We start from the raw sequence: 25,970 nt of genomic DNA on the forward strand, positions 1-25,970 counted from the left end.
AAATTACACAATTCACCACATTGATGCTAAATTACTATATAATTGACTTAAATCCTATACTAATGCATGGTATGAAATGCAATAGCCTAAAACGGCTTAAACGCGGTATTAACCTATTTTTAACACTTTACCCGATAAATTGTTAACGCGCTCCATTTTAGCTCTAAATTGTCCCATTTTCTCTCCAACATTTCTAACCATTAAAAATCAGCCAATAACCTTCTAAAATCATCAAAATCAGCTCACTTTTCTCCTTGGAAAATTTGGCCAAAAATGGGACATTAACTCGATTAATTTTTCACTTTATTTTTCTATCACATTTAACAATTTTTCATCATTTTCTCTTCATTTCTCTTAGAATAAAAATCAGTTCATCATCATTGTACATCATTGAATATTTGGCCAAGGGTGGGTATTGTGAGAATTTCATGCTTTCTTGCCAAATTTGATTTCTATACACATTTAACTAACTAAAATTACCAATTTAACTAAGAATCAAAACCTAAAAAATTCAAAATCCTCCCCCTTGAAATTCGGCCAGCCCTTGGTATCACTTTTTGATCTCTCTCCTCAAGCATGCTAAATGAAAACAAAGGCATAGGAAAGGTAGAAATCAAGTTAAAGTAGAGAAATCTTACCGTTAGACGCGTAAACGAACGAAAAACGCGATTTCCCCTTTGAATTTTCTAGTTTTCCTTTGGTTTTTCTCTTTTCTTCCTTTCCTCTCTATTTTCTCTCTTCTTCTCTTCTTATGGCGGGCCATCACCTGATGTGGGGTTTAAATGGGCTGATTTTCCATTAAAATAATATTAAACAATTAAAAAGTGCCATGTGTCACTTTTCCATTGGCCCGTTTTTAAAATTTCATCCTTTAAACTTCAATTTTTCACCACTTAACATACCATAGTTATTCATACCAAAAATAAGTAAATCCTATGATTTTGACAAGTTTTGGGTGGTGAAAATTACGGTTTTTACATTGGGGCGACAAAATTACCGTTTTGCCCCTATGTTTCGAAAATTGCCGGAATTGAAATTTTTACTTACTATCATTAAATTATACTACAAATAGTTAATCTTGGTCAAAAATTTCACTCCATGATCAAATTATTATCTTAGGTGGCAAAATGACGATTTTACCCCTGAACATCAAAATTTTCAATTTTTTTCCAAATGAACCCTCAAATTCCGAACAATCATTTTTAGTCATTCCTGGACTATAAAATATTAAATTTCATCCTACGATTCCTATTTGAACTAGTTCGCGGTTAAATCAACTCAAGTGTACCGTTAGGTACAATACCGAGTTACGTCTATTCTTAGGGACTTTCCTAGCGTAATAACATGCTACTCAGTGCATGTATGTCATGACATGTGTTTATAAGGTCAGGTTTTGCAGATGATTTTTTAAAAGACTTTTTTCCAAAGATATATAAAAGGAACACTACAAAAAATCATTTTATTTTCAACGAATTTACAACGGATTTCCAACGGAATTTAATTAAAATTTTTATATACTAGTTTCGACGGATTTCCAACGGATTTCTGTTGGAAATTTTTCAACGAAAATTTCCATTGAAAATCCGTTGGAAAATTAAATTCCCAACGGAATATTCCGTTGGAAATCCGTTGGAACTTTAAACTTTTAAAAAAAAAGGGTGTAATCTTGACAGTTTCCAACGAAAAAGTTCATTGAAAATTTCATCTTCAGAACACATGTTTAACTGTTAATTATTTTCAACGAAATTTTTCGTTGGAAAAGTTAAAGAGTCAATGATGCATTGAAAAAAGTAACTTTCCAGCGGAATTTTTCGTTGGAAATAATCATAATTTTCCAGTTATAAAATTTAAAATTTTTATAATTTTTTTAATTATTTTTAAAAAATTAGATATTACTAAAACCAAATACATAGTTATTGGAGTAAAATTTTTTTAAAGTTTAAATATGTTTTCCTTTGAGTAATTTTGTATAATTTTTTTAACTTTAATGAATCATACAATATTGAAATATAATACCAAATTAGGGTAATGTTATATTATTCCAAAATTTTAAAAAATAACTATGTAAAATTTTATATTTTATAAAAAACCATGATAAGATATAAAAATCATATAAAAAAATATGTATTACATTATTTACGTTTTAATTGTAAGTAGCTAATATATGTAAATTAAGATTGAAGTTTTATAATAAACTTATTAATATTTGTGCTTAAAAAATATCATTTTATTATATGAGATATATTAAATAAGGGTCTACATATATATATTAATATATAATTTATGTAAGATTATAGTAAATTTTATTTTGACGATTATAATTATTAATGTAATAGGATAAAAATCATACATTTTATAAAAATCATATTGATAATTAATTATACAAGTTTGGTTAATACATATCAATGTATAACCTATAAGTTGTGATCATTATATATGTATATAAAAAATTTAGTCATATCTGACTATTACTTATATTGAGTAATATTAAAAAAAAAACTTTTTGAATGAAAATAAAATAAATCTAAAAGTACTGTTATTGTCAAGACTTGAACCTTGGCCCACATGTTAAAAGAGTTAAAAGATAACCATTTCTTCCACCAGCCCATACTTAAAACTTATCTCCCAAAGTTAATTGGGTATTAAACCAAAATGAATATTAGTTGCCTTTGGCCCAATACGTTGCCGTTCTGCCAAAATTCGGTCCCTTTAACCCTACGTCAAAACGACGTAGTTTTGATCCATAAAATCCTAGCTATAAAGTCACAAATTTCTCCCCAAACCCGAATTTTGAATTGCCATTTTCGCTCTCTACCTGTGGCGCTTTCCCTTCTCTCTAAAACCTTTGCTCGACTTCCGTGGCGTTCCCGGTGGCTTGACTTCGGTTCTGACGTTATTTTAACAGTAATCGGTCTTTCTCCATTGCCTTTGGCCCCGTCGTCCTGCTGCCATATTCTCCGATTTGAACCTTTGCCGTCATGACCCAAACACTCTTTGAATGAATCTGTCCCCGTCGCCTTAGTCCCCTTGGTGCTGCCTTACTCGCCGTTCGATCCCTTCCACAAATCCAGCCCTATGGGTTAATTTTGTATATCTTGTTTATTTGATTTTGATCAATATTTGTTTATCAATTGATGCGCCCTAGGTTTTTTTAATGATGTTATTGTGTTTTAATTATTTGATTTAGGGTTACAAGCCTAAACGTTTCATTGCTTTAATTTTAGTTTAAGGCTAAGGTCGGCTCTGGAAGTATAAAAGCAGTGTTCGGTCTGCTTCAAAACAAGATTGGGTTTTGGTCTAATTTTGCAGGTGACTAAGATGTATAGATAAGCAATTAAATGTTGGTATTTGAGAACTGACCACCCCTATTTTAATTATTTGATTTGCTATTACAAGCCTAAACGTTTGACATATTTAAATGTTGGTATTTGATATATTATTTGATTTGCATTCAATTTAGTTAAAATTTTTATCAATAATTTATAAACATAAATAAATATGATGTTTATTATATTTTAATGCAATTTGAATCATCTAGCCGACTAGCCTAATATCTTATTAGCCGATTGGGATCAAAAGCAATTAACATATTTTACCTTAAGCCCAAATAAAATTAAGGCCCTAATTATAATTTCCACTTTAAGTCTTATAATATAACGCTGGAATTTATAGGCCAATTTCAAATTTCAAAATAAAATTGTCATAATCGTATGAAATAATAGAAAATTTTGATATTTTTTTAAAATTGTAATAAATTGGAAACTACATGGGTTAATGATGTTTAAAAGAAAGGGTAGACATCATGTATATATAATTTCAATTCAAACTTAATGTACAGTCACCAATTTTAAGATGAAAGTGTGAATCTCTAATTAAAGCAATTTAATGTGCAAATAAATATAAACCATCTGCCTAGGTTTTTTGATAATTCATGTATGTAATAATTTATACTATAAGGGCTACTTTGCATCCTACAATGTAATTTTGAATATATTTATATAAAATACATATTGAAATGTAGGGTTTAACAAATTGTTTTGTTACCATCAATACAAATTAGTCTTGATAATGATATTCTATGACACTTAGGATTACAGAATATCGGGAGATCGCTCTTGGATGTACCGTCGATTACAGAATATATTCATTACAGCTGAATTTGTAAATAGAGTTACTGAATTTATTAATTTTGCATGTTCAAAGACTACATTTATGTGGAAGAATAAAATAAGATGTCCGCATGCTTGGACTGAAGCAATTGAAGGGAAGGAGACTACACGCACTCACGTGTATGGGTTTGGCACTCGTGTCCCTGCTATAGCTTTACTTACTGGAACATAATCCAATGTAGCAACATCTGAATCTGCGTGTGGCCCTATCAACTCAAACTTTAACAGTCCCGCAAATGCATTGGAAGAAAAAGTGGAAAATCTTGCACAAAACTTGAATAAGATACGTGAGGAAATACGTGGAGAAATACGTGAAGAAATGAGAAATGTGATGGTGGAAGCCATGAGTGAATTTATGGCACGTATGGAAACATGTTCATGAGTAATGCGCGTTCAACCCTTGGCGATGCGGGACCTTCAAGACTTGACAAGTAAGAAAAAAAATTCCCTCACATGATGTATAATTTTTAGTGCAAACACTTGGATACTTTTTAATTTAGTTATGTTTAATATTCATATGTATCAAACTATTTTATATATTGTGTGTTAAGGATAATTTCTAATTAGATGTTAGGACTTGAATCTCAATTTTGTAATGTGTATTTCTTTTATATATTTTACAGTTCGAATGCGGAATTAAATTTAGTATCAGAATGAAAACTGGTAATTTTTTCTGAAAATATATTATAAAAATAATAGATCAAAATATTTTCAACGAAAAATTTTGTTGGAAATGCTAAATGTTTTTCTGCTGGAAATAAGATTTCCAACGGAAAAAATTCCTACTGATTTTTCCGTTGGAAATTCTATTTCCAACAAGAATTGTTCCTATTGTTTTTTCCGTTGGAAATAAGCTTTCCAATGGATTTAAAAAAAAAAAAGGCAAAATTTCAAATTTCCAACGAAATTTTTGTTGAAAATTTTTCAACGGATTTCATACGAATTTTCAACGAAAAGTATTACCCACAAGGCTTGTACCGACAGAATTTCCAACGAAATTTTTCGTCGGAAATCCGTTGGAAATAAACATTTCCAACGGAAAAAGATCTATTTCCAACGGAAAATTCCGTTGGAAATAGCCAAAATTTTTGTAGTGGAAACAAGCACATCTCCATGAAATAGACTACTGCAAATATGACAAGCAGCTCCTCACGTTGTTTATGTCTTCACTACACTTTGCAGGTGGACTTCTACTATAACTTCTTCTAATGAAATTTTGTTTTTCTGGGCAATGAAGGATTAGAACGGCTTCAATCAACTAGAAAGGTTTATTTGAGTTTTGGTTTCTAAGATAATTTGGTAAGTTTTGGGTTTAAACCTAAATCAAAAAATTTATTTTGTTAAACAAAAAGTTTGACTTCTATTATATTATGGAAAAAAGCAATTATTTTTTTTGTTTTAAATCCTTAATTAATTATTTTTGGACATGTGTCTAGATAAAAAGGTAAGCACATGAATCATTTTTTTACCACATCATCTACCACATGGCAGTGAAATCATCAAAATACTACATTAACATGCCACATGACAGATGACGTACTATTAAAGCGCCACATATATCGTTGACTAATAAAATTAGTCAATTATTAGTGGGAAAGGCTTATATGATCCGAAATAAAAGTTTTGAGATTTATTTGAACATAATAAAAAAATAAAGATTGAATTGATTTTTTTAACGTAGTTCAAGAACTTATTTGAGTATTTAGCTTAAAAAATTCACGTTAAAATAACAATAGTTTAAACAACTAGGAAGCTTCTAGAGGAGCAGGGAGGTCAAGGGGAAGGAAAAAAAGAGAGTGAAAAGTCCAAAACATCATTTAAATTTCCTGAAATTACACTGCACAAGTTTCAAGCATAGAGGCAGTGATTTGTGGGTTAGACTTTCATGAAATAAAAGGCGTTTTCGACTTTTCATTCCTCTTAACCTTCCTTCTCCTTTGATGCTTCCAACAACTCCAAATCTTCATGTTCTCTGCTTTAAGAAGAGATCTTCTTCTCTCTAACTTTTTCAACCTCCCTTTTTCATTCTTTTTCCCAATTCTTCTCGTCTCGTCTCCGAAAGCATTTTAAAAATGCAAAAAATAAAATAATAAAATAAAATTGGATAATTCACAAAAAAATTAATCTAAATCTTTAAATCTATCAACAAATGAATATAACTATCCCATCAAACAACACAATCAAATACAAGTCAAACCGGGTTGAATCAACCCAGTCCAACCATTTTTAATATCAAAGTATTGAAATGCCCAACACCATCTCACATCTGAGGAGTGGACCTATATTATCTCATGTATGTTTTGTTGATGATATATGCTTTTTGGAGCTGCCAATACTAATCAAGTAATTGTTATGATGAGAGTACTTGATAAATTTTGTTTGGGATCGGGCTAGAAAGTTAACCTTGGAAAATCAAGAATGTTAGTTTCTTCTAAAATTTGTCATCAAAATGCAAAAATTTTGAGTAGGAAAACCAAAATCCCTCTGACTAAGGATTTTGGAAAATATCTTGGAACGCCAATGATTCATCAGAGAATAGCCAAATCTACCTATTCAGAGCTAATAAGCAAGATTAAGCAGAGATTGGATAGTTAGGGTAACAAGCACGTGTTAATGGTAGGGAGGATTTCTCTTGTACAGTCAATTACAAGTACCATGGCCTCTTATCTAATGTAAACAACGTTTCTACCAGAGAATGTTGTAAAGGAAATAGACAAATTAATAGAAATTTTATTTGGGGTCACATTGGAGAAACTTGGAAGGTTCATTCAATAAATTGGTAAAGAATTTGTTTACCTATAAATGAGGGTGGTTTACGGCTACAGGATACTAAAAAATTTAACCTAGCTTTACTTGCAAAGCTTGGATGGAACATTTGGAGTGATAAACAAAGCTTTGGGTGGAAATTGTGAGGGAAAAATACATCAGATATCAGAATTTTTTTACCATTAGAGCCAAGTCATCAAACTCACATTTTTGGCGGAGCACTCTAAAAGCTAGGGAGGTTTTGATTAAAGGCATGGGAATGAATGTTAATAATGGGCACTCAACTAGATTCTGGGTAGATAATTGGCTTAGTTGCGCGCCACTCATTAAACAAGTGACGAGGGAGTTATCTGAAGTTGAAGCAGAATTACCTATTGCTAGTTATTGTAATGAGTTTGGGAATTGGGATATTGAGGTACTATCTCAAGCTCTTCCTTATGATATTGTTTTAATGATAATGGCGGTAGCTATTGATCCAACAACTAAGGAGAGAGATGCAGTATTTTGGAAGTTGAAGAGCACTGGGGAGTTTTTGGTGAAGACTGCCTATGACGTACAATCGACGCAGTCTCTTTTTAAGTCAAGCTATTGGAAGCAGATATGGTAGCTCACAACTTATAGAATGGTTTGTCTATTTATCTGGAAAATTATGCATGAAGCCTTGCCTACGTCTGAATGGCTCTCAAATCATAATTTGAGACATGATGCACCATGCACCAAATGCGATGCTAGCTTAGAAACTTTATTACATGCTTTGAGAGATTGCTATAACTCAAGAGAGTTATGGCTACAGATCAAACCTGATAAACTTGAAGAGAACTTTTTTAATTTATGTCTTAAAGACTGGGTACTGGTGAACATATCAGACAATACGATGGTTGAAATATTCCCTGGGGCATACTATTTGTCTATACTTTTATGGTTCATTTGGTATTGGTGTAATTTAAGCATCCTTGATGATTCTTTTTCTTGGCTTTTAGACGCTTGGTAGCAGATATGGACTAAGTCAAAGGAGGCATAGGATGTCCTAAGAAAAGAGCAAAGCCAAGTGAAATAGGAAATCATGATATTTAGGGAAAAGCCTAATCATTCGTTTGTTAAATTGAATGTTGATAGGAGTGCACAAGGGCAGCCGACGCTAGCAATCGTGGGGTGTTTGATCAAAGATGAATATGGCAATTGGATAGTAGGTTTCACATATAAAATTCATATCACTTTTTTAACATATATGGGCGATATACCATAGACTGAAGTTGTGCTAGGATAAAGGCTACGAGAGAATCCAGATGGAATTTGACTCTTTTTTAGCTTTACAAAAAATTTCAAGCCAAAGTACCGTATTTAATCCAATTGCACATTCTGAGGTCCATTAAAGAGTTGATTTGTCGAAATTGGGATTGTTTGCTTTCTTACATTCATCGTGAAGCCCATCAGTATGCCGATTGAATGACTGCACACCATGATAACCTAGAATTAGGTTTACATATTTTTTATTTTCCTTTAGATAGGATCACTACATGTTTATATGCAAACTGTCTAGGCATAGCTTGGCCTAGAATGGTGTAAGTTACTTAATTTTCATCCTAAATAAAAGAAAATACAAGAAAAACAAAAAAAAATTAGCAAGAAAAACAAAAAAAAAATTAGCAAGAAAATAAACAAATAAAATTAGTATTGGGGTTTTTAAAAGTTAGCAAAAAAATAAAATAAAATGAGGGTTTGGGATTTTGAAAGTTTAGTAAAGAGTTTAGTTTTTTCTAAATCTAGGGAGATTTAAGCACAATTTGGTCGATAACCACTAAGATTATCTAGCACTTGAGCACTTGGCTTATTAGTTAGTGCATGATCCCCATACCTAAAGAGTAGGGTTTGAATCCTATTTAATTCCCCCAATTAAAAAAAGAAAACCACTAAGATTATCCACAAAAGAGACAAGAAAATCAGCAACAAAACAAATATTGAAGATTAAATTTGAAAAAAAAAAGCAAAAATTAACAACAAAGCAAGGAAGATTTTACACAAAAAAGACAAGAAAATTAGCTGCAAAACAAGTATTGAATGTTAAATTTGAAAAAAAAAAAGGCAAAAATTAGCAGCAAAGCAAAGATTGAATGTTAAACTTGTAAAAAAAAAAAAGTAACGCGAAGGAGAAGGTTTCGTTGCATGGAAGAAAATTAAAACAAATTTTTTTTTAAAAAAAAGGAAGTAAAGGAAAGGAGAGGTTTTGGTTGCATGGAAGAAAATTAAAACAAAAATAAAAAAGTTTTGTTTAAAATTACTAGGAAGATGCTAATTAATTCAAGAAGGTCAAATTATATAATTAGTTCATGTACTTTATCAAAATGGTAATGATGGATTTAGTCTTGTATAATAATTTGTAAAAATTGATTTTTTATACTTTTCAAAATTGATAATGTCAGTACAATATATTAAAAATTTTCTATTATTTATATTGATATGACATTTGGTTGTGTTAATGTGGTATTTTCTTATTAACGTAACATTAAATTTGATGATATGGTAATGATAATGTGACATTTCACAAATGATGTAATAGTAGTGCCATCATGACATGATCAAACACTAACATTGATCGTAAAAGTGCAAACGTGGAATTATCCAATATGAACTAATAGTTTTAAATAGGATTGATAAAGAAACAAATCAAAAATATGAATAGGTTTCTAGGATTTAGGGAAAAAGTGTTGTGAGGTAAAGAAGAATTGAATTTATGTGCTCCATAATTTAAAGTTGTGAAATAGATAAAAAAATGCCAAATCATCATTAATAGATTATCATATTCATTACCACATCAGAAAGAAAATACCATGTCAGCATAAATAACAAAAAAATTTAATATTGTTAACAATTGTATTGACATTATCAAGTTTTTAAAAAATATAAAGATTCAATTTTTATTATATCAGAAATATTTTTACTAATTTGTTCGAGTATAGAGATTACTTACATAATTTAACTATTCAAGAATTTAATGAGGAGGCTTTGGCTTCCTTTTATATTTTTTCTTCCTAGAAATAAATGAGGGAAACGGAGATGTGAAAGTGAATAATACCTCTTTTCTTGGGTTTTTAGATTAAGTACTCAATTTTGTTCAGCCTAAAATTCTTAACTCTCTTTGTTGGGTCATGGATTATACCTTTTTGGTTTAATAATTTTTGCCTATCATTTGCATTAGCATTTAACGTGATTATGTGACACTTTTTTCATTAGTTGATGTCCATTTCCGTATAATTTCATATCTCGAATAATTACTTGATTTGGTAAAAATATTTTAGTGGCTTTGTGAATTTTTCATTTTGTTATTGCAAGTATAATTTTTTAGAAATTATTATTCTATCTATCGAGTTTTTAAATTCTATAAATCGGACATGTCTATTTAATTATTTTATTAATTTTTAAATAGAAAATAATGTGATATATGATAATTTTTCAATTTTATTTGTGAAATTTAAAAATTCTGTCATTAGTATATAAGATAATTTTCCTTTCAAGTATTAAAAATTTTTCAATTTAATATTCACGATAAAAGTGTAGAAAAAATACCATACATGTTTTCCAATCTACCTTTGCTTAGATACCTACTTTAATTAATTTTTTAAACAATTATATTAGACATAAAAAATCATTCATTTTTTTGAAAAAAAAATGAAAAACAAACCTAAAAATATGAAATGGAAAATGAATAATATTAAAAAAGAAAAAAAGTAGATGTTTTAAATTTATAATAAATAGAAAATACTCATGTTAAGCAATGAGATTTATCATGATATTTTTAAGTGTTCGATTGAGGTGTATTTTGTAAAATTTTTTCAACATTTGATATTAAAAGTTGTGAATTTATGCTAAGAATGTGAATAATATTACATACTATAGCAAAAAATTAAATCTCATATATGCATCTCTAATTTCTAATAGGATGAGCCTTGCAGCTAATTGAGATTACTTAAGGCTTAATTCCAATCATGCAACAATATCATTCATGTTGAATGATTAGAGGTTTTCCTCCATTAATAAGATGTTAATTATAAAAGGTTATAAGTTTAATTAGATGAAGTCCATGAGATTAATATGCCTTGCAAGGGAACTATAATGGGTTGCAGTTACAAGATCCTTATGCATCAAAGCATAATCTCTAAATGTTCTTGGTCGATGTATCATTGAGACTGGACATCAATGATACCTAAAGACTGGTACATTCTATATTTCTTACTTGGGAAGGAAGCAACCGATCTCATAGGTTAAAGTATAGAGATACTTGAAACTAGAATGTAATTGCTTGCCTAGGAGAGCAAGTTCACTAAACATTACCCGCCATGAGAAGTGCATTTGGTATTTCACTTAAGTGTCTATGCAATACTTCTCATGTCTCAGTTATGTAAATACTCCCTAGACTTGAGACACCAGGTTGTCTTATGTGTGGAATGCTATGCTTTAATTTCATCCCTACGGCTGCTTAACCAAGGATGCCAAAATAGGATGCTTTTAAGTATAGCATCAAGCATGTGAAGGCAAATGAGTGGCCAATAAAGGAATCATCACCCTAAGTGATTTAGGGGACATATCCTAACAATTCTTGGTTGATAGTAGTTTATTTGTCACGACCCGAAACCTCCCTTAGGCCCATGACAATTGTCGCGACGTCCCGATTGACACTCATTATTCGAAATGCCAACCGAAACCCCGCAAGGCTTACATATCAGTTTCTTTCCTTTCTTGTGAGTAATCATTGTTAAATATCGAGTTTTTAGAGAATATACACTATTTTAGATCAAAAACAATCAAAATAAAATTTTCGCCACACAGGGGTATTTTGGTCATTTTTTTCAAAAATTTTGAAACTGGCTAAAACGTAATATACAAGTACAAAACACATAATTCATATTCAAAATGAGTTTAAAAGTCTAAAATCTTTATTTAAAACGAAATTATGGTTATTTGAATATAATAAGAAAATAAAAGAAATATTAAGGGAAATATTCTATTTTCTTATAAACAATATTTATAGAGTTATACGTGAATAATTTTTATAGCATAAAAGCTAAATAAATTTATACATACTAAAATACAGTAAGCCAAAATATTTAATTTAATTTACAATAATAAGAGGGCCCCCAAATAAACAAAAGTAAAGAAGACTGTGAACCTACGGTTTGAAAAATGCAGATCCAATGGTAGTCCTCAATGAGATCAGCTATCTACAGTCTATACTGAATCTGAAATGGGTGGAAAGGAGGGTGGTGAGATTATAAAATCCTAATGAGTAAACAGACATTATCATAAATATCTAAAGGCGAGTAAAATGGAGGCAAGTTTAAATAACAAATTTCAACCCATTTCATAATGTTTCCAATTTATTTCTTAAACCATAAAATATTTGTAATTTACCAAAACAGTTGTTAAGGCTTATGTCTTTTATTAAAACAAGGCTCAAGCCAAAACTAATCCTCGGGGATACCTTAGTCGAGGCATCTAACCGAGTCCGCCAAGGGTGTCAAAATATTCACACGTGAAACATATTTTTATTTTTAAAATAAGTCATTCCTTGGCGTTGGCCGAGTTACACATTCAAGTGGGGGTTCGACGTGAAGTGAGCTCTAATACTACCCCGGGAGTTACCCTCCTCGCCTCTACAACCGGAGTAACTATATAACTGGGTTTACAGTGCCCCTCTATTAGGCAGTCCACGGAAACCCTTCACTACAGTGACTAACCCACCAATTTTAATAAAATTTAGACAGTATAACGTGGCTTTTATTTATTTATCCAGCCTGTATAGTAAAAACAACTTACATAAATTTCCTAATGCACTCAAAAAATATAGCCACATATACTCATTTCTCATAAGTCATTCCTAAGAAAATATATATTTTTCAAGTCAATTTACAGCCTCCAATTACTCAATTTCATAATCAATACAATATATTTTTATTTGTCACATTTATTCCTAAAACATCAAAAATCCCGTTTTAATCTCGTTCTCATTTCATAAAATACATAAACGACACTTAAAAATAAACTCTAGATAATTTACAATAATAATAAGTTTACTCACCGTTTGTACAAACTAAAAGCTTTCTAAGCGCCCCGATCACTACTCGTTGGGTACGACTTCTTTGCCTTTTCTGGAAGCCTCTCTTCCTAGAAACATTACAAAAATTTACACAATTCATCACATTGATGCTAAATCACTATATAATTAACTTAAATCCTATACTAATGCATGGTATGAAATGCAATAGCCTAAAACGGCTTAAACGCGATATTAACCTATTTTTGGCACTTTGCTCGATAAATTGCTAACGCGTTCCATTTTAGCTCTAAATCATCCCATTCTCTCTCCAACATTTCTAACCATTAAATATCAGCCAATAACCTTCTAAAAACAAAAAAACCAGCTCACTCCCTTCCTTGAAAAATTCGACCAAAAATGGGACATTAACTCGGTAAATTTTCTACTTTGTTTTTCTATCACATTTAATCATTTTTCATCATTTTCTCTTCATTTCTCTTAGAATAAATTTCAGATCATCATCATTGTACTTCATTGCAGATTCAGCCAAGGGTGGGTATTGTGTAAATTTAATGATTTCTTGCCCAATTTAATTTCTAAACACATTTAACTAACTAAAACTATCAATTTAACTAAAAATCAAAACCTAAAAATTTCAATTTCTCTCCCCTAGAATTTCGTCCAACCCTTGATATCACTTTTTGATCTCTCCCCTCAAGCATGATAAATGGAAATAAAGGCATAAGAAAGGTAGAAATCAAGATAAAATCGAAAAATCTTACCGTTAGACACGTAAACGGGCGAAAAACGCGAATTCCCCTTTGAATTTTCTTGTTTCTCTTTGGTTTTTCTTTTTTTCTTCCTTTCCTCTCTATTTCCTCTCTTGTTCTTCCTTATAGCTGGTCAGCACTTAAAATGGGGTTTAAATGGGCCGACTTTTTATTAAAATAATATTATTTCATTAAAAAAATGCCACGTGTCACTTTCCCATTAGCCCATTTTTAAAATTTCATCCATTTGTTTCCAAATTTTCACCATACACTTGTCCCACATATCCATAGCTTAGATAAAATTCTCAGACTTATCCAAAGTCTCGGTGGAGTAATTTTTGAAATTTAAACTTTTACCCCCGTAAAAGTGAAAAATTACATTTTTGCCCAAAAAACTGAAAAATTGCCCATAGACATATTTTTCATCCCTTATACTCATACCATTCTCCAATTTGTCAAATTTGATCTAAATTCTCTCAAAATCTCAAATTTTGTTCGCGGGTGATAAAATTACGATTTTGCCCCTACACTTCAGAAATCACCAGAATTAAAGTTTTTCACTTCCTATCATTAAATTATACTCCAAATAGTTAATCGTGGTCAAAAATTTCACTCCCTGATCAAATTATTATCTTAGATGGCAAAATGATGACTTTTGCCCCTAAACATCAAAATTTTCAATTTTACCCCTAATGAACCCTCGAACTCCGAACAATCATTTTTAGTCATTCCTTGACTATAAAATATTAAATTTCATCTTACAATTCCTATTGGAACTAGTTCGAGGTTAAATCAATTTAAGTGTACCGTTAGGTACAATATCGGGTTTCGTCTATTCTTAGGTGTTTTTCTAGCATATAACATGTTACTCAGTGCATGTATGTCATGACATGTGTTTATAGGGTCAGGTTTTACATTATTGAAGTCCTTGGCCAAGGCAACTTAAAGATTATAAAAAGAGTTTCATAAGTCTCCATAAAACTAATGATCTAACTATAGAAAAGAATATGGAGATCAATAAGAGTAGACACTGCACCATGCTCTTATCATCTCTTGGATATATGATGAGGGAATGAATTACACTGATAGACTGTACATTGAAAGGTTGTCAAAGAATCCTCTAACTCTTCTAACAATTGGGTGGCCATGATGCATTGCTAGATGCCAATCTTGGTCTATGAAATTGAATTAATTGATTAATAGTATAATTTAATTCCATTGTCAACTTGTTAGGAACTTAATGGGTCATACACAAAAGTTGACCTATGAACTAAATTGGGTGTGTGATAATTTAAGTTAGACTTAAATCATACTTTAGGTTTTAACTTCTAAGGACTTAATTAAAATAATTTAATTAAGATTAAGGTTAATATTATAATATTTATAATATTAGAACCTTAATTGCAAAAGTGAAAAAAGGAAATTAATTTGATTTTAATTTCCAATGACTAAATTAAAATGGTTTAATTAAGTGTTGGGTTAATATTATAATGGGTTATAATATTGGGCCCTTAGTTGCAATTATGGACGTTGTTTAACCTAGGTATAAATATCACCTTTAACTACTCACATATGACTATGAAAATCTAGTTGTCAAAAACAACCAAAAATTATCTAGCCTTCTATTGTGGTTAAGAGAAAAATCTTGTGATGAATTTCTCTAGAGTGATCTGGCTTATAGTTTATGTGAAGAAAAGGACAATTGTTGTCCACTTTGCTAGCACAGAGAGTAGTTAAAAGCTCCTACCTTGTTGAAGGTTCAAGTGCAATTGTGTGGATACCGTTGGAGGCCAAACGCTTGGGTGGCTTGGGTTTTTCCTCCCTTTGTGATGTAAATGGGCTTGAGTCGAAATAAGAGTAGTGTCGTATTTTCTTTCAATCAAAAGGATTTGCCATCATGATTATGACATCACTTGGCTAGGTAATATTTTTTTTACTCCTCTTAAATTTTGTTTGTATTAAAACAACCAAGGTGATCCATGGGTGGTGGCATGGCATGGTATGTTTAAATTTTATTTTTCGCTACGTATGATAATTGTTATCTCTAATTTTCATGCCATTCCAGCAGTTTCATCCTACCGATTAACATTTTGCACTTTATTACAAAAGTCTGTAATATTATTGTCAAATGCTTCTTTATTCCTTTCAACAACATTTATCTAAATTTATTGATTCTAATTTGACATAAATTGAACTACATGAGACTAGGAGCAACTAAGGATGACAAGGAAAGTCAAAACAACATAGAGGCATCTCATGCCACATTGGAAGTTGTTAATGCAATAAGCTCAAAGTGTATAATTCTAAGAGGAGGTGAATTGGAATGTTTTAAATATTTTGAAATTTTTGTTTCAATTTCAAGAAAGAAAATGAGGTTTCTTCAAGTCAAATCCCCTTTTTGTGAATAAACAAGATGATTGATTTCTTTTCTAATAAAAGGAGTTAGAAACACAAATAAGATTGAATGAGTGAGAGAGAAAAATCAATATAATGATTTTTATAGAAGTTCGTCCTATTTACCCGCGCCTTCTCTCTTATATTCACTAAAGAGTTTAAAATCCATTATTTAGAAGAAAATTCAATACAATGCCTTCTGTGGATCAAGCATAGCCTTTCAATACAATGCCTCATTATGGTACGACCACTCTACCTTTTATCTTGGTTAAGGTATAAGCATTCAAAAACTACTTTTTTAATTGGTTAAGGTATAACTACTCAAGTGAATACAATGAGAGAAATATAAATGTAGCTAGAATGCCTCTTAAAGGTTGAGTAACAAGTTAAGTACAATGTTTGGTGAGGAAAAGAACAAGCAATGAAGGCTCAATAAATGATACAATAGAAGACTTAAATGCTAGAAGAAGAGTGCAAAGAGTATTGAATGATTTTAGTCGAATTCTTCTTTTTAGAGTTGTGTTTCAAAGTCTTTCAACCTTCATAAATGTTGTGGGAGCTCAAATTTATAGTTGCTGAAGCTTCAGAGGTGGTTGGAGGTGCATTAAATGTGAAAATAGTTGTTCAGCACATTGTTCCAAGCTCCAATAGTCATCATTTATTGATAGATTTCTCAATCTATCGATAGATTACCTTTAATAATTTTCAAATTCATGCCCATTTATTGATAGATGTAAGTATCTATTGATAGATTCAACTCAGGATCATTTTAAAGTATCTTTAGGTGGCTAATTATCGATAGATGCTGTGAATTTATCAATAAATGCAAGTTAGGGTCATTGTAAGCTGTCCTCAGGTGCTTGTCTATCGATAGATACCATGTATCTATCGATAGATTCAAGTCACAGTCCTTTTATATTGTTCACGGTTGATTACGGTTGATTATCTATCGATAAATTCCTCTATCAATAGAGTCAAGTCGCAATCCTTTTATATTGTTCACAATTGACTATCTATAGATAGATGCCGCACATTTATCGATAGACGTTCATAGTCTCTGATGTCCAAGTGCTAAAACAGCTAACTATCGATAGATTTTCTTCATTTATCTATAGATGACCTTATCTATCGATAGATGAAGAGCATCTATTAATAGATTGAGAGTAGTTTTAAATTTAAAGAGGCTTTTTGCTTGTTTTTCATTTAAAGCACTTAGCTTTTTCATTAAACTTTTTTCAAGGATTATTTGGACTTGTTTGAACATCTAAAACAATTTTGATCACTTGTTTGTCAAATCAAAACTTAAAGTCAAATGAAATGTTAAATTTAACAATTTCTCCTTTTTTGATGTGACAAAATAGTTAAGCAAAATTTGTTTTGTTTCTTTGAAAATCTCCTCCTGATTTTATGTGCTAAGGTGTTGAAAAATTACTCCCCCTGAAACCTTGCATTTAAAAACTTTTGTTTGTGGAGATCAAATACAAATTTTAATTCATTCTCCCTTTTCTTGTTATATTAAAGATTAAGTGTTGTGAATTGGAAAGAGATGGAAAAACACCGTAAATGGAAAAGTGGACAAATGTAAAGCAGTAATTAGTGAAATATATTGAGCATAGCATCCATGTAAACATCAAAGAGTTTAAAATAGCCATAATTTAAACATATCCAAAATGACTGAAAAACAATAAACAAATAGCCAAATACATATATGAAAAACAAATTAAGTATATCCAAAATTACATGATGCATGAAAATGAGATGCACAAATAGCCATTCGACTAATCAGTTCAAGATGGAGGCGAAAAGATGTTTCTCGTGAGAACTCATTGTGGCGGTGGAAATTGAGAACGGAACTCATCCTTCAAGTCTTGTTGGCATTACAATATCTCATGATTTTTCACCTCTCAGACATCCATACACACAGTTAACCTAGAGTCCATTGTTTCCATATAGGAGAAAAGTCTAGTGAAGGCTTGCTCAACATTGAAGGTGGTGGACATAGGTGCACTAGGTTGGGCACTAGATGAGCCATTGGGATATGCTTTTGGCTCACCTTCATGCCCTTCATTTCCCTCATGATCTTCTCTATCAAAAACCGAAAGATTGACTATCCCCTTTCTCACTTAAGTGCCATTCTTGAACTCAAAACCCATCTTTTTAATGGTGTGCTCATCAATAGCATTAAATAAGGCATGGGTTTTGGGTGGATCATAATGGGTGTCAACAATGAAGTAGCCAATAATCTCATTAACCAACATGCCGTAAAGCAGGTTTTTAATGCCTTTTTGTATGGTGCGAAGCATGTCATCCATGATAAATTTGGCAATATCAATGCAGCAGTTGAATTTGATTTTAAAAAGGAACTAAAGATCCTCTTGGGTGACAATGGAGTAGTTTGAGTCATGAGGGCAGATGGTGTGGGTAAGGATAAAGTGTAAGACTTGCTCGAAGAAACATAACTTTGTACAACTAGAGTCACCTTTTTCATTTGGTGGAGGATAGAAAAATGAAGAATAGAGGTTACCGTCATAAAAAACATACCGAAGATCATCTTGACAGGTGTGAATGTGAAGGATTCGATTAATGAGAACACGAGTGACAAGAAAACGTTGTTCAATGACATGAGTGACAAACCTATCGTCATGCTGTACTAGTTCACCAAGTTTTGGGTCAGGGAATTTTTTGGTGGCATTGAAGTAAAAGACTCGAACTAAGTTCTCATAGTATATCTTATTCAATTTCAGATAATGGGTCTATCCTAAATATTCGAAGTTAGCAAGGTAAATAAAACTAATGGACTTTAAGTAATCAAAATCAATGATGTGTCCGAGTATTACCTTATATTTGGCAAAATTGTCATTGAATTTTTGAGCATGCGATGGATGAGTGAAATTTTGTAGGAAAAAATTCTCATTTGAAGTGGAAGATGTCCCAATACCAGCACAGTTGCTTAAACCTCGGTGAGCAATCACTTTTTGTGTTTGGATCTCTGACTCATTTTGGGATTTTGTGAGATAGAGAGGATTTGAGTGATTTAGTTAAAAAACATTCAGTGGAAATGTCAAGGGAGATGAGGGAACAGAGTTAATTAGAGAACTTTCGTCCAAAACACACGACGAAACTCAAGAATTTGGAGAAAAGGGACTTAAGGTTTTAGGGAAGCCAAACTCAAGGTTGTATGAAATTTTGGAGTGTTTTTGAGAGAAAGTTTAGGTGTTACATGTCAAAAATCAAGAAAAAAATATGGTAATCGACACAGAAATGGAAAATTTTACAAAAAGGTTGAGAGGATTTATGAGGGAGAGTGGGGTGGGAGTCATGAGTTTGAGAGGAATAAAGCGTTAGGTATGTTTAAAACAGTGCATCTATCAATAGATTGTAACGTCTATCGATGGATCACATGTAATCATTTAACTGCGAGTAGCAATCTATCGATAAATCGCGGTATCTATCTATTGATTTTTCATGCAGGCATTATTTTTGGTCACGTTTCCTCATCTATCAATAGATGTAGTCGTGCTGACTTAGTGTTGGTCACAGTACCCCATCTATTGATAAATAATGGGATCTATCGATATATTATGCGTAGTTATTTTTTTGGAGCCTACATCTGCCGATAGATAGTGTGAATCTATCGATAGATTATGCATGAAATGGTTAATGTTGGCCTTGGCAAGTAATTAATCGATAAACAATGGTAATCTATCGATAAATGTTTTATGTGGCCTCTAAAAAATAGAGTTTTGACTTTCAAAATCGTGCAAAAAGGTCTAAAATTGAATTTTTGATCAAGAATAAGTTCAAAAATATGATAGAAACACTTCAAACATCATTTTGGACTAGTGCAAACGATATTTTTAGGATCAAAAACTTGGATTTTGTAAAAAAAATATGATCTCTTCAAATTTTGTGAGGTATTTCTTGAATTGGATGGTTATGCATGTGTATGCAAGATTGAGTGAAATGCATGAACATACATCTTACTATGAAATCAATCATTTGGCATAATTGTCATCTACATCATCACAAAGTCAAGAAATTTCTAAGTAAGTAAGTGGACTTCTTTAATTTAAATTGTTCACATCAAGGTTCACCAAGAGCATCTAATTTTCATCATCTAATTCATCTAAGGTGGGTTCATGATACCTAATTCACTTTTTATTTTGCAAAATTGTTCTTTATTAAGAGATTTAGTGAAAATATCAGCTAATTGGTCTTTGGTACCAATATATTCAAGAATAATGTCATATTTTTTAACATAGTCTTTAATAAAAGGATGCTTTATTTCTTTATGTTTAGTTCGAAAGTGACGGATGTGGTTTTTTTTAGATTTATGGCACTAGTATTATCACATTTAATAAGAATTGTTTTATACCTAGTCCATAATTGTTGTCGATTTTTCACACGCAAATATACATATAAAACAAGTAATATAGACAGTAAATCCATAATTGTATCCCAGAAAAATTTGTTCCTAAATTTTCATTAAGTACTAAAATTATGATAAACTAATCTTATTCAACTATTAAAGTTTTTAAAAAATTAATTAAAACTAAATTAAAGCAAACAACAAATTATTTAATAGAAACTAAATTTTAAATTAAGAAAGGTAATAGATTAAAACCTAGGATTATGGGTTTATTCAACTCTTTATCTAATATCAGCTTTTTCTATTATTTACATTCATGGGTGGTTTTACTAACTTAAAATCCAAAGCTATATACAAGTCTCCATTAAGATGCTTGCACAAATACCTAACTTAATTGGATCATTATATGTCTATCGTAATAAATTAAATAAGATTTTTTTTTAATTAAGGGAAGGGGGATTCGAACCCTACTCTTTAGGCAAAGGATCATGCATCAACTGATGAGTCAAATGCTCAGATGCAATCAATTAAATAAAGTTCATTAAGCTAGTGTTCTAACTTGGCTATGTATAGCAATTGGCATATGTCTAGCCAAATCGTGAATTAGATCACCTAAGTGACATGAACATACACTATTCAAATCTTAGTCTAATCTAAAATCTCTCTGTCGAGTCTCAATTAGATTCATAAATCAGTTAATTATTGGCCAGACAATTATAAACATTAAGAACATATTTGAATAAGAAAACCTATACAATTCTAACAAATAAAAAAGAAACTAATATTCAAACTATATGTTGAAATCTACTACAATCTTAGAAAAATAGTTTAGCTCATAATATTTAATAAAAACTTCATCCAAAAAAATTAGTCATCAATCCAAGTCAAAGAAAATAAGTGAAACACAAAAGTAGAGAAAGAAAACTAATAGTTGAAGCTTTGTGCTCTTGATTCTCTCTCAAATTCTCTTGCTTTTTTGCTTTATTTTTGGCTATTTTTCTCTAGAGAAATTGCTTGTTGCCTCCTCTAAAAACCTTTAAAAAAGGCCCCTTAAATAACCTCCAAAAGCACTACCTTCCAAAATCCTATAAGATTGATAATTCTATTTTATAGAATTATTTTAGTCTAATTTTGTTATTAAATATTAGCTAAGTCTTTAATTTTTAATTTGAATTTAGTCATTTTTAGTTGTTTTTATAATTATTTAATTTTTATTATTTTATTTTAATTTTATGTTTATTCCCTTTAATTTGGTCATTATTTATTACTTTTTATGTTTTGTTGGAATTAAGGGAATTGGATTTAATTTTGGAAAGTAAGGTGTTGAAAGATCCAGAAATCTGCTTGCATATGCTTTAGTATTTTTCTCATAACTCTTGCTATAGATCTCTAAATGACGCGATTCTTGGACCATTGAAAAGTTAAGAGATAGAAATACAACTTTGATAAGATTACTTTGCCCAGTTTTACATCGAAATAGAGAAAATCGTGTTAAAAAATGACAAGGCGTATTGCTATAAAAATTTGAATTTTAAAAGATGATATTTGAGTTTTTGGGCCTCTCATTAGACTTTTAGGCCCAATCAGAAAAAGTAGGTTAATTTAGGGGATTTTAGGTTAAGTTCGTTAGTATAAATAGGATATTTTTATGAGACATTGTGGAGACAACCCTAAAAGATTTAATAAGCTAGGTTGAAACTTGGAGAGCAAGGCTGCAAATATTTGTTTTGTTTTTTTTCCTTAGCTTTTTTTTTTTTTGTTACTCTTAATGGTTAAACTTCACATATTTTTATTTATCTTTACAATTATGTGTAGCTACTTTTCTTTTTTTAGGATTACAATTGAACTCACATGTAATCTAAATTTTTAATCTCTTTCTTGCTTATGTTTAATGGGATTTGAATTGCTTATTCCAATTTGTTCTGGATACTTTTAGTTGCCTGATGACCAATTAAATTGATTTAGGAATCTAAACAAATTTGGAAAAAAGAGTTTAGTATAGACTAAAATTGGGATAGCATATTGAAATACCCCATACTTTGATATGGTGATAAATAAAATTGATCGAATGCATATTGAGGTCAATTAAAATGTTTAGAAGTGATAAAAGACGAAAGGAGTAGTTTAGGATAAAATGTTTCACAAGTGAGAAAATAATAATAAAATAATAATAATTTTATCAGAGGAGAATTTGTGAGATAAAAGGCGATTTGGAAGTCAAGTGAGGCATAATAAGGTATTTTGGGTACCAAAGAGACAAGATAAAATTTTTAGAATAAAATAATATTTTATTAATAAAATAATATTAAAATATTAATATTTAGCCGGATGTCGAAGTCAATCAAGAAGGAGGATCATATGGTTGATCCAAGTGGGGGAGAAGATGACAAGCCCGACTCTACAGAAATATTTGTGATGACATACATGTGGTGGATAGCATGTTTACATGCTAAGAGAGTCTTGAAAATTTTACAAAAGTCGGTATTGTACCTAGAGGTACAATAAAGTTGATTTAAGCCTCGAACTAGATCAAATAGAGAATTTACAATGAAATTAAGAATTTTAAAGTCCCAGAATGGGTTAATATGGTGATTCGGAGTTCGAGGATCAATTTGGAGTCAAATTGGAATTTTCGCTATCTAGGGGCAAAATGGTCATTTGCCACTTGGGGACAAAATGGAAATGTTTAGAAAAGATTTTTGGCCTCATTTGACGTATTGGAGTAAGATTTGAGGTTTAGAAGTGAAAAATTTTAATTTCGGTATAATTTGGAGTAAAAGGGTAAAATGGTAATTTTACCATTCGGAATCGAAAATTTAATTTTTTGAAAGGATTTTGATCAAATTTAATTATTTGGAGTGTGAAATGAGTATGAGGAGTGAAAATTATGCATTATGGAAAATTTTCAATTTTTGGGGTAAAAATGTAATTTTTGAAAAGTTCAGGGGCAAAAGTGTAATTTTGAAAATTTTGCTCCACCAAAACTTTGGAAAAATCTGGAAATATCACTTAAGTCTTGGATAAGTCAAAGGGAATGCATGGTGAAAGAAAATAGGACAAGTGGATGGCTAGAAAAAAGAAATGAATTAATAAAATATTTAAAATATGAATAAAATAATATTATTTCATTAAACAATAAAAATACATTAAAAAAATCAGCCCACCCATTCTTCTTCTTCAACATTCGGCCAAGCAAGAAATAAGAGAGAGAAAGGAGAAAACAAAACCCTAGAGAGAGAAAATCAAAGAAAAAGTGTGAATTTTCAAGGAAATTAAGTGAAAAAGGTGAGATTTTTTCTATTAAGCTTGAGTTTTCTTATTCCCAAGCATTTCTCTTTATTTTCCATGATTAAATTACATGTTTTCATGATGAATTCAATTCTGAAAAAATGGGTTAGGAGAGAGAAAGTTGTTGGATTTATTTGATTTTAATTTATGTTAGTGTTTTTAGTTAGTTTAGCATATTTAGAAACAAAACAACAAGAAAAGAATTTATTTTCTCCCCCAACCATTAATGGCTGAATTTACCATGTAGTGAGTGAGGATGAGTTTGATTTTATTCTAGGAGAATTGGTTAAGGAATAATGAATTATGAGCCTAGAAAAATAATGGGAATTTTCGGAGCAAAAATACGAATTTTTACCCACTAGGGGTATTTTTCTAATTTGCTGTTGGGACTGATAATTTGCATCACACTGAGGGACATTAAGTTAATTTGGGTGTAATTGAGGTATAGAAACTGAAAAGAATTAAATTGGAGTTTAAACGAACCCGTTAGGAATTTAATCGGGTGATAAGACGAATTAGGCTAATACCGGATTTAGATAGTTACCAGTGCATTTTTGCATTCCATATCATGCGATGGTAGTCCAAATTAGTTTAATTTTGATTTAGTACCAACTTAGTGAAATTCTCGATTTTGTACTGTGTCAAGGTGGTGAGTCCTCAAATAAAGGCAAGGAAATTGCATCCGAGGACCAGTAGATAGAGTGCTTCGAAAGTCTGCATTCTAGACATTGTGAGTAAACTTATTATCGTCTTAATTATCTAGAGTAGTTTTATACAACTATGTGATTTTATGAAAAATTGGTTTAAATGGTAAATTGTTATGTTTTAAGGGAAATTGTGATTTTATAAAATGATTTTATAAATTTTCTGAAAAATCGAATATTGGTTTTGAAAATAAAGTAATTGGAGACTGCTAGTTTGTGTTGCAAATTTATGGTTCTGAATTGAATGGCTTATGACAATAAATGAGCATGAATGGCTAAACTGATTTTGTTGTTATAATTATTTATACTGTGTATTCAGCCTTGAGAGGCTAGGTTGTGATAAATTGCCATGACATGCTAGAATGAATTTTATTGATTGGTGGATTATATATTAATTATTTACTGCAGAGGGAGTTCCGTGGACCAGCCTATTAGAGGGGCACGGTAAACTCCATTATATTATTACCTCGAACGGAGAGGCGCGTAGGGTATCTCCTGGGGTATAGCTTAGGGTTCACTTCACGCCAAACCACCACGTGAAGGGGAACTCAGCCAACGCAAAGGAACGGCTGTATTTTTTTCAAACAAAAATATATTTTAAGTGTACACAAAATTTTAACAGCCTTGGCGGACTCGGTTAGATGCCCTGCGCAAGGTATCACCGAGTATGAGTTTTGGCACGAGCCAAAGTTTTAAGAAATTCATAAGCCAAGTTGATTTCTCGATTTTTATGGATTGATTTTATTTGGTTGAAATGAGTTGAAAGGTAATGAAATTACAGTATGATGATTTATTTTAATTGTCTCCATTTACTCGACTTTAGATAGTTTAGATGGTATCTGTTTACTCACTGGGATTTTATAATCTCACCACCCTCATTTCCTCACATTTCAGGCTCAGGGAATTCCATAGTTAGCTGATTTTGACAAGGACTTTCATTTGGACTCAAATCGGTAAAAGCTGTAGGTTTCCAGCTTCCGATGCATTTTGGATAGATGTGGGCCCACGTGTCACTGTAAAAGAAATTTTATGCTTTGGTTATTTGCTTTATAGTATATATGAATATAATTATCTTTTACGCTATAAGAATTATGTACCGATAGTTTTATGAAAATTATTTTACAAGAAAATAGTTTATTTTATTGAATATTTTTATCATATTCAAATGGTCAAATTTTCACTTCAAATGAACGTTTTAGATACTTAATTTTTTTAATCATTAAATATATATTTTCGGCTTACCTACTACATTTTTAGCAAGTTTCGAGGTTTTCGATAAAAATGACGAAAATGCCCCTGTGAGCAAAAAAAAAAAAAACAATATGTTATGTTATAATTTGGAAATGATTTGTAATCCTTCGTATTTTGATTATTTGATAACTATTGCTCACCGGGGAAGTGCGAAAGCTGATACGAGAGCCTTGTGAGGTTTCGATTGACATTCGGGGTGAATAATGTTTGTCGAGGCTTCGCGGCGGT

At 31.0% G+C, this 25,970-nt stretch overlaps 1 long non-coding RNA gene across 1 annotated transcript; it reads left to right on the forward strand.

Annotated features, from left to right (window-relative positions):
• Positions 1-23,657: 23,657 nt before the first annotated feature.
• On the forward strand, positions 23,658-25,586 carry LOC148764748 (uncharacterized). The gene is made up of 3 exons (XR_016024265.1): positions 23,658-23,784; positions 24,434-24,517; positions 25,386-25,586. It is a non-coding gene; the product is annotated as an uncharacterized LOC148764748 (long non-coding RNA).
• Positions 25,587-25,970: the final 384 nt, after the last annotated feature.

Source organism: Theobroma cacao, chromosome 1, assembly GCF_053813885.1.
Source record: "Theobroma cacao isolate CCN51 chromosome 1, ASM5381388v1, whole genome shotgun sequence".
In the NCBI taxonomy this organism is placed as follows: Eukaryota; Viridiplantae; Streptophyta; class Magnoliopsida; order Malvales; family Malvaceae; genus Theobroma; species Theobroma cacao.